At 39.4% G+C, this 13,830-nt stretch overlaps 1 protein-coding gene across 1 annotated transcript in view; it reads left to right on the top strand.

Annotated features, from left to right (window-relative positions):
• Nucleotides 1–13,830, top strand: part of grin3a (glutamate receptor, ionotropic, N-methyl-D-aspartate 3A) — a 181,970-nt gene that overhangs the window by 101,630 nt on the left and 66,510 nt on the right. The gene's annotated exons all lie outside the window — the stretch shown is intronic.

Below are 13,830 nucleotides of genomic sequence, written 5' to 3'. Positions count from 1 at the left end.
TGTCTCTTTGGAATTATTTAAAGCAGATCAAGTTCAAGTTTAATTAGCATTCAACCATAACATGACGACCTGTGAATAAAGCCAAATGAAACAGAATTCCTCTGGAGCTGAGGTGCAAAATACAGTACAAACAGTCATACACAGCAGATAGCAAGTAAACATGCAGTCACACAAAAAAAACAATACATACATACATACATACATACATACAATACATACATACGGTATAAGTTCTTGAGTGACATGTGCTGAAAATTGATAGTGCATAGGTGTTGTCTGCAAGACAAGCAATTCTCAGTTCCCCACAGATGAGCGCATGCACACACGCAATCCAGCTTGTCATTCCACTGATCAAACACTGAGGGGCAGCACTAACAGGAGGGGGCCAGCTTCCAGCATGGACACCATGTTACAGCACCTCAGGTGTCTCCATTCCTGAACTGCAGCAACAGGCAAGCCCTTGGCTTAAGGCCTAGTCCTCACTACAGCCAGAGCCACTCATGCCCCCCAACCATCTGTCTCACCAATAAACAAGGGAACTGTACTTGCAGCAATTTACATGATAAATGCCCAACAAGGTCTTGTGATTGCAAGAGAAACATCCAAGACAATTACTTGCTTTTAGACTGCACACTGACTTTGCACATCGACTCCAATGCCTTTCTACAGCATGCGGTAAAATGATCTGCACCAAGTCCAGTTCCTCCGCCAATGAGCAACTCACTGATGGGTTGATCTGCAATACCTGAAGTTCTTAATGTCCAACATTGTCTGCAGTTGCAAAAAAGTTGTTCAAAAAAGACAAAACCACCTTTGCTTGGCCCCTGAGATGACACTGTGTCTGAGCATGCCACCATCTTACTGGATCAAATGTGCATCTCAAGAACATAAGTGAACCAGATGGGGCTTCTACAATATTCTCAGTTCCATGCTCAATGTTACTGACAGTGTCTGCTTGTAAAGGTTTTCAACCATTGAATCTGTGCTATTAATACAGTGATATAAACACCATGCAACCATGCAATTTACTTCCCTGACATAGGAATTAACGAAAAAGATTATATTTATTATGAGAGAACAAAACAAAATGATATGCAAACATAAAAAGCAGTATACTTGATGGAGATTGGGCCAGCCACTTCAAAGCAAAGGCACACTGAGTCCTTTTGACCTGTGCAAATTAGAGGACATCCTTTTTTAGCAATGCTATGAAGAAACTGTTAGACAGAGCTATACCTTTGGGACAGGGAGCCAGAAACAGTGTGAGACAATTAGTAAGGACATTAGTTCATTAAAAACAGTTACCTTCTCATTGCAATTATGGGCCTTTTCAGACTGTCCCTTGAGCAATAAATTAGTGTGTGGACGAGTAGATGAACAAATTCAGTCAAAGTTGTTGAAAATACAATATCTGACATACAAAATTACCATATTGATAGAAGTGGCTTTCAAGCAGGCAAGAACATTTTGTCCATTACAAAAAGTTAGTGTGTTAATAGTCCCTTGTGAGAGGGCATTGGCAAAGTCCACTTCATTGACTCTGAGTCCATACACTGAAAAGTGGATGGGATAAGCATAAGAAAGGATTAACATGAGGCTCTCTCTGTTGATTATAATGCTATGCACAATTTGCAATTGATATATGATGTATCAGTTTACAGTGTTGGTCCTATGCAAAGTCAGGTGATCAAATATTGGCACAAGACATCTGTTGCTTTAATTTCTAGCACTCTCAAGAAGCACTTAGAATAATGTTTGAAATCAACAAATTCCTTCTCATTTTAATGGACAGTTCCTTTGCATTAGTGACAAGCCATTCACCACCACTTCATCAATATTCCCTCAGATGCCTTTACGTGTAATAATGAGCAATTGTCCTGTTATCATATATAGTCACCATTAGGTGAAGAAATTTCAAACCAAACATCCTTGCAAATGCACTGTTGTAGTTACTGAAAAGGAATTCTGAGGTTGTAAGTGAAAGTAAAATTAACACATTAAGTCACACAATGAGAATTTAAAACGACTGCTTCTAAAATGCAGAAACACCTACTGTTGAAAGGACTCTGAATAGCTGATGAAAGGATGGACTAAATGTTACTGGTGTATTAATGAGGAATTGAAAACACTTCATTGCCATCATGGTAAGTGTTCTCATGAGGAAGTGAGACATTTTGCTTTGAGAGAAAGGAATTTGACCAAGCTTCACACCAAACTCACAGGAATAATTAGAATGCAATTGATAGCAAAATGATTTGTTTATTGACACTACTTGGGCAGTGATCTGGAATTACTAGAAAGCATTTGCAATATTTACCAAAGCTGTTCAGGACAATCCATCAAAAATCTATTTTGCAGTCATTTTCATGACCTATTAGTCCTTCTCGGTGAATAGGATACTTTTCCCTTTCTGCTTAATTTTCATTCAACATGGATTGAAGTCAAACACCTACTGTTATGGATCATTTTATAGAGCAGTTGTGATTTGTATGTGGTTGGTTCCAAAATTTTATGAAACAGTATGACGCAACACATGTCCACACTCCTTCATATCATGCAGCTTCAAACGGAGCATTTGGACAATTGGTCAAGGTAGTTAAAGAAGCTGTAAGGAAACAAGAGTTGTAGCATAAAAGCCAGAATGAAATATTCCTTGAGTGTTCTCCTGCTGCAGTATAGAGGCAGTCCTTGCCCAGCCTTAGAGTGTTTAACTGTAGAGTTGATAAAGAGAAATCGAGATCACACCTAATTCCAGTTCAAAGTTGGTGTCTCGGTTTGTATAAGTGCAATTGAGCAAATATCATTTAAAGACATTCATTAAACATGATGTATTTGCAAACAAAATGAACTCATTCATGTTCTTAGCTCACCCAATGAGTAGAGTTGATGCAAATAGAAGGGAGACACAATTGAAGATTACTCAACCAAGAGATTGAAATCAGTGACAAAATATGTGTTCATGTTGGTTAAATGATGTCTGTGATAGATAAATCAAATGTAAATGTTCACTTCATACATCTCTCACTGAAGTCTGAAGGTATGTTTGATTCAGTCCAAATGCTGACTTGAGAAAGTGAAGGAACAAATTCATACAAGTCTGCCAAAAAGAAACAAACCTAATTTGATTTTAAATCCAAAACAAACAGTCCAAATATTGAGTCAACATTGAAGCCTGCCAGGACATTAGCAGGATTGCAAAAGCCTATTACTATACTAGGTTCAGTTAATCAAATGGGACCATTCCCTTCATCATATTTCTATTTCCATCAACACCCAGTCAACTTATTATGGCAACTTCCCCTGCAACCATAGGAGTTACAATACCTGCTCTTTTACTTCTTCCCTTCTTATTTTCTAGGGACCTAACACCTTTCCAGGTGAAGCAGCAATTCACCTATGCTTTTTTCCAATCTATGTAATATTTTGGGTGTTCACTATATGGACACATTGGAGAAACCTTTGAAGATGGGGTGCCTGCTTTGAAGAACATCTCTGCCAACTCTGCAAGGGTGTTCTTTAGTATCCAATTGTCTGTTGTGTTAATTTTCCATCCTGCTCCCACTGTTTGGTTGGTCTCCCTCACTGTTTCAGTGAATGCTCAGGGAATAATTGTCACTGTTTTGCACATTGAGGCGCTCAGGATTATTGAAACTCTTACCTCCATTGGCTGGCAATTGAAGTTTTAGACAAAAGGTACTTCAACTAAAGTCTAGTTGAGCTGATTCTGTATTAGTGCTTAGATATTTATTTCACTCAATCATAAGACTCACAGTTTGGACTTACAGGCTACCTATGTGAAATGACCTGACAGGCTCACTTCAATGGGTCAAAGTCTTGAGTTTCTGTGATGACTGCTTATGGGATTTCACTTTTGATACCTTTAAGAGTTCTTTTATATTGTCTCTTCTAGCCTTCTAGTAACCCTGTCTCATGATTCTGAAATCATCCTTTCAAAGGGCTGGTAAAGAGGATCCATCTATTCCATTGTTTAATAATTAGTTTAATAATCTACCGTCTCATGAATGCCAATTAACTCAACACTGGGTGTTTGTTGACTCAACCATCTGTTCCATTTCCTTCATTCAAAATAAATCCCTGAGATGTAAGATGGACTTTTATTTCCCTATCGTGCTACTGGAGAACCTGCCTTTAAAGTTTAGCCCTTTGGTTACAGTGTATAAGTCACACTGAATTCAATCACTTCAGATAACCAGTCTTTCCAGTGTGTTTGAGTTTGAATGAAAGGTAATTGACGTAAAACATGCTCTGATTCTCTCTCCAGAGGCTGACTGAGTTGTTGAGTATTTCCAGCATTTTCTACTTTTATTTCAAATTTAGAAATAAATCCAATCATAACCATATAAAATAGCTATTTTAAAAAGTTACTGCTACCTCACTGTTAAAAATACAGAAGAGATATGTACAAGAATACCTTTAAAAGTAGAGAGCATTCATGTGTATCTATATACTTGGACATAACATACTCCATGCATACTGGCGATATTGTAATCATGTAGAAAAAGAGAATCAAGTGGAATGCCTGTTTTGTAACAATGTAATACTGAGTGGGAGACTCAGGCTGTCACAGAAACTAAGACTTAATACACAAATAGACTTACTGTTCTTTTGACGTGTGCATGATATATCATTGGGTTTCAAGAGGTGCAAGTTTCCTTGGTTATATTCAGGAGATGCCTTCTTTCATTAACTCACAGTAATATCTGTTGTGTATTTGAGCTGTGTCAGATATGAAACATCCCAAGTTCTGTTGTCAAATTATTCCCATAATAGAAGTATCTTGGCCAAGGGGCTACAGTTGAGGCAAATAGGTCAGAGGGGATTTGTGCTCCTCATCAGCAGTAATGGGATTGTGAAGGTGGATTGAGGTCAGCTTTCCATTTTTTTTACACACTGATCAGACAGCTATTACTTCTTCAAAATAGCATCAGGTGAACTTTTGCATTCACTTGGGGTTTTAATTTAATATCTCATCTGAAAGTCAACTTCGTTAACAATGCAGCACTCCCTTTATACTGGAATAACAACTGAACATTTAGTTTCATGTTTCTGTACTGATACTTGAAAACATGACATTTTTACTCAGAGGAAAAAGCTGTTATGCATTTAGCCACCTTTTTAATTCTATCCTGTAAACACCAGAAAACAACTGGGAGTTTGAACCTTTAGCTTTTAGTTGATTTACTTAATGGTAAACATGAAGGTTTTGCAAGGATTGGAGTGAATAAAGTGATGGTATTGCATTAATTATTATGCTAATGTTTCCTGCTCTCTACACAAATTAGCTGAAGGTGTCATGTCTGCAATCAAATGCTCCAGAAATTACACACTTTCACACATTTGCTTAATGGCTTTCAACATTTATGTGCCCAGTATTATTATTTTATAATATGCAAGATTTGTTTTCAATTTCATCAATGAGAGCAGATTGCAGAAGACAAGTGGAGAATGTCAGGCATTTGTCACTGTTGCATATTTAGAGCAAGTGATTCAGGACAAATTTCCATTCCTCTGACTATGGATGCAAAGATTTTTAATAACTGACAGCTTATTTCAAATGTATAGCTGAGGAAAAAAATTATTGAAAGATGCATCAAAAATTCTGAAGGACAACGTGTAGTATTTATTTTATTCAGGACATTCTTTAACAACACAAACAGTGATGAGACTACACGGGACGTACTTGTCCTTATAGTAAATAGTCAATTTTACAGTATTAGTTATTTTATTCATGAAGTGAAATCTATCTAAATTGCAGAAGGAACAGAATTTGTGACAATAATCATGGGGAATTCCCCAATAAAACTAGGGTAACATCTGCAAAAAAAAAGCAGTTACTGAAGGATGGGTACTTACGAATGATGTACTTATAGTAGTATGGTCAGAAAGGTTAATCGATTAACATGGAAATGATGCAATCATCTGCACTGTGGCTTGGGATAGTGGTGAAACATAATGTCACTTTTCTTTATTCACTTATGGGATGCAGATGCCACTTATTACTCATCCTAGTTTCCCTTAAGAAGATGGTAGTGTGCCTCCACCTTGAACCACTATTGTGAAGATGTTGTAGGGCGTTTTCTTCAACAATGAAAAATCTGTGATATAATTCCTAATCAGGTAGCATTTCATTAAGGGGAAATGGCTGGTTGTGGTGTTCCACTAAGCCCGGCTTTTTTTCATTTTGCTAGAATACAAAGAGGGGGATTTTGCAGAAGAAACATTTGGCAGTCTAGTTGACAACATAGACAATTGTCCAGTGTGCCCATCTACACCAAACAGGACCAATCCCATGAGGCTGATTACTGCATTGTCTGTCTACCCTCAGAAGGGTGTTGGTGACAGTACTGCCAGGCAACATTTATTCCCCAATGAATGTTTGAATGCTGCCAGCAACAGACCTCATCACAGCTCAACATGGTTCAAAGAACTAAATTCTAGTGATTAGCTATGAGTGACAGCACAATCAGTAAGGCAGCTTTTGACAAAGCATAGCACTGAGGAGCCTGTTTAAAATCAAGCCAATGGGCATCAAGGGGATAAAATTCCTATGGTTGGTCTTGTACCTCGCACAACAAAGTTATATTTGGTAAAGGTCAATCATCCTACCCCAGAATATCACTGCATGGAGCTCCTTAGGGAAGAATGCTACACCAGGTCACTGTGCTGTGCCTGCTATATTAAGGCTGATGAAGTTATTCCTTTACAGTCAAGCATATTTTCAGTGATTGAACTTGATATTTCTTGATAATTTGTAGGCTATTAACCTGAACATGCTGCATTTCAATGGAGAAATTACCTTGATCTTACTGGGTGAAGTTGCCACAGTTCTGGTCACACAGTCTGTTTCACTGATTGATTTCTGACTAACTCATCCACATTTGCTGGATAAGTGACAGCTGTGAGCCCAGAGAAACACCCTCATTCCCAACAATTCACTGAGTGGCACAATGCGTCTATGGCATTCTGATAACAAAAACACACAGCACAGAAAACCATTATCATGAAATTAAACTTTTTGGGAAGGTCTAAAGCTAAATACCACACATATTGGCATGATCTGTCCCAACCACTCTTGAATTTTAGAGCTGAGTACCAGCAGTATTTTTTTTCTCTCTGAGGTACTAATTGTATTAACAATTATTTCACCTTTTAAAAAGATAATTACACTCTTACTATTGAGGAGAGAGGTTTAAAAATAAGCACTTCGTAGCCAATTTTTTTTTTGAGTATGAATAACAGCCAGTCAGAGTTTAGAAGCAAAAAGTAATGTTGTCTTCACTCTTATCTAGGAGAGAGCTTTAAAAATCAGCGTTTTGTGGCTGTTATTTCAGAATTTGAACAATGGCCAGTCAGAGGTTAGGTTTCATTAGCGTGGTCAAATTAAAAATAAGGCAGGGGCAAAGAGAGTTAGCCATTGTTGGGTAGAGTGGGATGACTTTTGGTTTCGGCTAAGGTAATAACAGGCGTGGATGACATTAAGTATCTGGTAAGCAGTTTCTTGCTCGTTCTTCATCTGTAGATGCACAGTTTGTATCATTATGGCAATTAAAATGGCTCCGGGGCTGAGTTTTGATTTTTGTGTAAGATGTGGAAATTCTGGAAGACCTCCAGCCTCCGCACCAGGTTTACCAAATTGCAGCTCCTCAAAGAATGTGCTGAAGAAGTGGAGCTGCAACTCGATAACCTTGGCTCATAAGGGAAACTGAGGAGTTGGTAGCTAGGAATTAGACCATAAATCCATAGGACACAGAAGCAGAATTAGGTCATTCAGCCCTTTGAGTTGGCTCCACCATTCCATCATGGCTGACCCTGGATCCCACTCAACCCCATATACCTGCCTTTTCACCAGATCCTTTGATGCCCTGACCAATCAGGAAATAATCAATTTCCACTTTAAATATACACATGGATTTGACATCCACTGAAAGCTGTGGCAGAGCATTCCACAGATTGACTACTCTCTGTCTAAAAGAATTCCTCCTTACCTCTGTTCTGAAAGGTCATCCCTCAATTTCGAGGCTGTGCCCTCTGGTTCTGGATACCCCCGCCATAGGAAACATCCTCTCCACATCCACCCTATCAAGTCCTTTCAAAGTTCAGTAAGTTTCAATGAGACCCCCATGCGTTCTTCCAAATTCCCGTGTGTACAGGCCCAAAGCTGCCAAGCACTCCTCATAACCCTTAATTCCCAGAACCATCCTCGTGAATCTCCTTTGGATTCTCTCCAATGACAACACATTGTTTCTGAGATATGGGGCCCAAAATTTCAGCCTGACTGCTGTCTTATAAAGGGTCAGCACTATCTCCTTGCTTTTATATTCTATCCCCCTTTAAATAAATGGCAACATTGCATTTGCCTTTTTTGCCGCAGACTCAACCTGTAAATTAACCTTCTGGGAGACTTGCACCAGGACTCCTAAGTCCCTCTGATGTTTGAATCTTCTCTCCATTTAGATATGACACCAAAGGTTTTTTTTTACAGATATTTAAAGAATCAGTACACTTTGGCATGGTTCTGAAGGACAGGAAAATTGCAAATGTCACTCCACTCTTCAAGAAGAAGGGAGGCAGAAGAAAGGAAATTATAGGCCAATTTGTCTGACCTCAGTGGTTGGGAAGATGTTGGAATCGATTGCTAAAGATGTGAATTTGTGGCGCTTGTAGGCACATGACAAAATAAGCCAAATTCAGCATGATTTCCTTAAAGGCAAATAAAACTTGACAAGTCTGTTGGAATTCTTTGAAGAAATCACAAGCAGGATAGAAAAAGGAGAATTGCTGGATGTTGCATTCTTGGATTTTCTGAAGGCCTTTGACACTTGAGGCTGCTAAGTATACGAGCACAAAGTATTATAGAAAGGATACTGGCATGGAAGAGGATCAAATGATTGGCAGGAGGCAAAGTGTAGGAATAAAGGATCCTTTTCAGGTTGGCTGCCAGTGACTAGTTGTGTTCCAAAGAGGTTTGTGTTGGGACCGCTTTTTAGGTTGTACCTCATTGATTTGAATGGTGAAATTGATGGCTTTGTGGCCAAGTTTTAGGAAAGTACCAAGACAGGTAGACGGGCAGGCAGTGTTGAGGGAGCAGAGCGGCTGCAGAAGAATTTAGACAGATTAGGAGAATCTGCAAAGAGGTGGGCAATGCAATACAGTGTATGATCATGCACTTTGGTAGAAGGAATAAAAGCATAGACTATTTTCGAAAAGTGGAGAAAATTCAAAAATCTGAGCTGCTAAGGGATCTGGGAGTCCTTGTGCAGGATTCCCTAAAGGTTAACTTGCAGGTGGAATCAGTGGTGATGAAGTCGAATGCAATAGAACATTACAGCACAGAAACAGGCCTTTTGGCCCTTCTTGGCTGTGCCGAACCATTTTTCTGCCTAGTCCAACTGACCTGCACCTGGGCCATATCCCTCCATACACCTCTCATCCATGTACCTGTCCAAGTTTTTCTTAAATGTTAAAAGTGAGCCCACATTTACCACTTCATCTGGCAGCTCATTCCACACTCCCACCACTCTCTGCATGAAGAAGCCCCCCCCCCCCCAATTTTCCCTTTAAACTTTTCCCCCTTCACCCTTAACCCATGTCCTCTGGTTTTTTTCTCCCCTATCCTCAGTGGAAAAAGCCTGCTTGCATTCACTCTGCCTGTACCCATCATAATTTTATATACCTCTATCAAATCTCCCCTCATTCTTCGATGCTCCAGGGAATAAAGTCCTAACCTATTCAACCTTTCTCTGTAACTCAGTTTCTCAAGTCCCGGCAACATCCTTGTAAACCTTCTCTGCACTCTTTCAACTTTATTAATATCCTTACTGTAATTAGGAGACCAAAACTGCGCACAATACTCCAAACTCGGCCTCACGAATGCCTTATACAACCTCACCATTACATTCCAACTCTTATACTCCATACTTAAATTTATAATGGCTAATGTACCAAAAGCTGTCTTTACTACCCTATCTACCTGTGACCAAAGTCAGCTATCATTTCAGGAGGACTAAAATATAAAAGCAAGATTGATTGTGAGGCTGTATAAAGCACTAGTGAGGTTCATAGAGTATTGCGAGCAGTTTTGGGCCCTTATTTAAGGAAGGATTTGCTGATATTGGAGTGTATTCAGAAGAGGTTCACAAGAATGATTCCACAAATGGAAGTGTTATTGTATGAGCTGAGATTGAAGGCGGTGGGCCTGTACTCACTATAATTTAGAAAAATAAGGAGTATCTCACTGAAATCCATCGAATATTGAAAAGCCCAGGTAGAATGTATGTGAAGAAGATGTTTCCTTTGGTGGGGGAGTCATGGACTAGAAGGCATTGCCCCAGATGCAGGGACATGCATTTAGAACAGAGATGAAGAGAAATTTCTTTAGCCAGAGGGTTGTGAAATTGTGGAGTTCGTTGCCACAGAAAGTGGTGGAAGTCAAGTCGTGAGTATATTCAAAGCATAGGTGATAGTTTCATTATTAGTGAAGGGGCCAAAGGCTAAAGGGAGAATGGGGTTGAGATGAAATGACAGAGCAGACTCGATGGGCTGAGTGGTGTAATCCTGCTCCTATCTCTTATGGTCTTATGGTCTAAATTTAATGGGCTTTAAAAGCACAAAATCCAGTGACTTCTTAAAATTACCTTGGAGTTTAAGGCAAGATGCTGTTTATGCAAAACATAAAGTGGGGTGGGGCAGCATATATTGGTCAGGCAGTTTGGAAGATCAGCAAACAACATTGCTTGCCTAACCCTCAATATTCCACTGAAATCTCCCAAGCACAGGAACGAGACGTCATCTTTCCACCAGGAATGTTACAGTCTTCCAGGAACAACTGAGAACAACAAAGACCGACTTTGCTTTATGCATTCTCACCTCTTCTGGACTAATTTTACAATTTGAACCTGCAAAACAATGGCCATGCTGGCCTTACTTCTGACCTTTATTACCATTGTCTTCTGTACTTGCCCCATTATGACTTACTTTCTGGCTGTGTACCATCAACCCTTTTCCATTTCATCTTTCCTGCTTAACACACTTTCTTAGACAGTGCTTCTGCATTCTCTTCTTTCTCATTTCTTCCTGCATCTGAGAACAGCCAGTTCCGATGACTGATCATCAACCTAAAGTATTAACTGTTTCTCTGCCCACAGATACTGCCTAAAATTCTGAGTTTTACCAGCATTCCTTTTTGCAAACTCATTTCCAACACCTGCTACATTTTGCTTTTATCTCTTTCCTGAATTTGCTTGCTAATTTATTTATTAACACTTGCACTAATTTTCCAGCAAAATTCAGTCCACGATGTTCTGAAATTTTACAATTTTGTCCTGCAAAACATTGCCCGTGCCTGCCTGACTTCCTTCACTGTCATTATCCAAATTTAGTGATCGTCAATAATATGAGTTGCCTTATTTATTGCTGAAAAAAATCAATCAGTTTGAAAGGTTATATTTAATGGTCCATCGATGATCTAATTTACTACCAGCATTAATCAAGACAGGAACAAGCATTCCATAAAAAGAAAGCACCTTGTGGCATAATTAGGTGCAACTATTTCACATTTATTGCTCTTAAGTAACTTTGAATGGACATGCTTAGAATAATGCCGCAAATAATTTTCATTCTAACAATACTTTTTACAGAATTTCACCAAGAAACAGAAGCTAACATAAGTCAATATATTGAATTATATAGGTAGCTGAAAGTGAATGTTCCTTGTGCCCAGTCGTTTAAGTGATTGTTACAAATGATTTTTTTTGTTTTAGATCTGTAAGTTAGAAACTGAGCATTTCTTTTCTATGCTGTTGCAGGAATCCGGCTGAATAGATAGAATTATAGAATACAGTATAGCAGGAGGCCATTCAGCCTGTCATGGGTCTATGAGAGAGCACTATGGGAGTCTCACTCCACTGTTTCTCCCCAGAACCCAGCAATTTCTTTCTTTTCAGATCTGTATCCTTTGAATTCTAAAACTGACTTCACCATTATCCCCAACATTGCATTCCAGAGCTGAACCACATGCTGTGTAAGTTTTACCTGTACTTTATTTCAGGTCCTTTTGCCAGTCTCCTTCATTCTACGTTCTTCAGATCTTCAAGGGATTCAAAGTACATCTATTACCAAAGTATGTATGCAGCCCACAACCCTGAGACTCGCCTTCCCAACGGACAGCCATAAAACAAAAAAATCCGTTCAAAGAGAAAAAAGCATCAAGCCAACAACATCCCCCCCCCCCCGACTCGAGTAAAATACAAATCTGCAATCAGCAATAAAAATACACAAGCAAAAACAGAATATAAAACACAAAATCAAAAGGCATGTTTCAGTTCAGCTGTGTTCCTTATCTGGCCACCCCAATTCAAAATCACTCGAACTAGCAACACATAATACTGAGTCCAATCCACAATCTAGAAACACATAATACTGAGTCCAATCCACAATCTAGAAACACATAATACTGAGTCCAATCCACAATCTAGAAACACATAATACTGAGTCCAATCCACAATCTAGAAACACATAATACTGAGTCCAATCCACAAAACGCATTGATTAAACCTTGCTCCAGCATCACGGAGGGGGAGGGAGAGAGAGAGAGAGGTAATTTGAATATGAGACCTTCCCTTGGGAGCAGCAAGTGAGATGGTGAGAGGAACTATTACACGCAGATACCCTCCTCCAGCAGCACACGTGAGAGACAGGTAAGCAGCACTGAACACTCGCTCATCCTCTGCACCTGACTCAATGATTTCAGTCTTCCTCGGCACTTAACTTGGTGAGAAATAGGGTTGATCAGGAGCCTGTGCCTGGTCTCCTGGCCTTCATTTCACTTGCAACCTCATCAATCCCACTCTGAGACCACGACGTGCCAGATCACGTGATTGGCCTGAAAACACATCATCAGAATGTAGGTCACAGGTTACAACCGTAGCAAAACCGCATTCGAAATAAAAGGAAGACAGTAAACTAGTGAAAGGAGTGGTTTCATAAACCATCCTAAGAACTCAGTGACGCCATCTTCTTCTATCAGTAGGAGTAATTTCTCTCTACCTACTCTGCCTACACACTCCCAGAATTTAGCAAAACAGCTAGTTACAGCAAGAACCTGCCTTGTCCATGCAGACAATAACAGAGGTCCTAAAATAACCTGGATCGCTGTCACTGTACTTCCAGCTGTGCCATTGCATATTGGTCTGTCTTCAACATACTCAATAATAGATTCTCCACAGAGCACTTCGGTGCAAATTACCAAAAGACTTTCTCTCAACAAAAGCTCTTGGTGCAGAGATTGCTTCTTGTCTCTGTCCTGAGTGGCCAGGCTCTTATTTTAAACAGCACCCCGTGGTTTGAGGTGCCGCAGCCATTAGAAACATCCCTGCATTTACCCGGCGCAGCCCGTAAAAACATTGCATGGTTCAAGCAGATTACATCCCATTCTTCTAAGCTCTGCTATTTTGTCCTAATCTGCTTAGTTAGGCTACTTCGACCTAGAGTATTTGTTAACATACACACAGAGAAAGAACTACAATGGAATAGTATGATTAAACATTTTTACTGAGTCATGTTGTTAATGGTACAAGCTTAGCAACTACCAGTATAACTACTGAAAATGACAGCTAGCTGGCAATTTTTTAAAATATCAATTTATTTTGAACTTGCACACTGAAACCCAGGGCTTTCAAGCCAAAGATTCTAACTGCTATCTGCTCAGCCAGTCTTGGGAGGGAGAGAGTAGAGGTATATATATATATATACATACACACACACTTCAATGAGATCCAATGAACTATATATGAGAAAAATGAAAAATTGGAT

Source organism: Hypanus sabinus, chromosome 7, assembly GCF_030144855.1.
Source record: "Hypanus sabinus isolate sHypSab1 chromosome 7, sHypSab1.hap1, whole genome shotgun sequence".
NCBI lineage: Eukaryota > Metazoa > Chordata > Chondrichthyes > Myliobatiformes > Dasyatidae > Hypanus > Hypanus sabinus.
This window is presented reverse-complemented; position numbering and strand designations above follow the sequence as displayed.